Raw genomic sequence first — 828 nt, 5'->3', positions numbered from 1 at the left:
AAATAATGTAATTATATTTTCTTAAAAAATAATGCTAATACAATATAACTTATTATTATTATTTAATTATTATAGGTTTATTTAATTATTATTATATTATTTTTATATAGTTCCTTACTATTTGTTTTAATAATAGTTTTTCCGTATAAAATTAATGGAATTTTCTAACTTTAATCTAGAAGTAGTAAATACATACAAGAATAAGGATTCTTTTATTGATTTTCTTGAAACTTATTCAGTTTATTTACCTCAAGGCTGTACGTTCAATACGAATAAATTCACTATATTTACAATAGTGATTGTACAAAAAAAAGAATAAAAATGGAACGGGAACTCCGACTTTTTTTTAATACTTTAATCCCTACATCTTGTAATACATAAAACGTGTGAATTAAAAAAATGCTAATAAAGCTTTGCTATTTACTACATATGTATTCTTAAAAATATAGATATGTGAGAGAAATATTTTGCATTTAATCGTTTCCGATATTGTAATTCTTATGTATATGGTTATTGATGGTTATTTGATATTTATATATTCGTGACGTATAGGGAAAAGCAAAAGTTAGAAAAGTTATTTAAAAAGCTTTTTGATTTTATAGATTTTCCCTTTTCCGTTTATCACAGAATCAAAAATCGACAATATTAGTTACATGTTCTCTCTTTTTTTTTCTCTTTGATTTATAAATTTTATTTTCTTGCATTTAAATTTGCAATAATTATTTCCTTTTATATTTAAATCAGTCTATCCAAATTTATGTCAATCAGTTTGTTTTTAAACGAATATTGAAATATCAAATTCTATAACTATATGTATATATATATATA

The 828-nt window shown here is 21.0% G+C and overlaps 1 protein-coding gene across 3 annotated transcripts in view; it reads left to right on the top strand.

The window, feature by feature from the left end:
• Positions 1-828, top strand: part of LOC108756397 — a 16536-nt gene that overhangs the window by 911 nt on the left and 14797 nt on the right. The gene's annotated exons all lie outside the window — the stretch shown is intronic.

Source organism: Trachymyrmex septentrionalis, unplaced genomic scaffold, assembly GCF_001594115.1.
Source record: "Trachymyrmex septentrionalis isolate Tsep2-gDNA-1 unplaced genomic scaffold, Tsep1.0 scaffold127, whole genome shotgun sequence".
In the NCBI taxonomy this organism is placed as follows: Eukaryota; Metazoa; Arthropoda; class Insecta; order Hymenoptera; family Formicidae; genus Trachymyrmex; species Trachymyrmex septentrionalis.
This window is presented reverse-complemented; position numbering and strand designations above follow the sequence as displayed.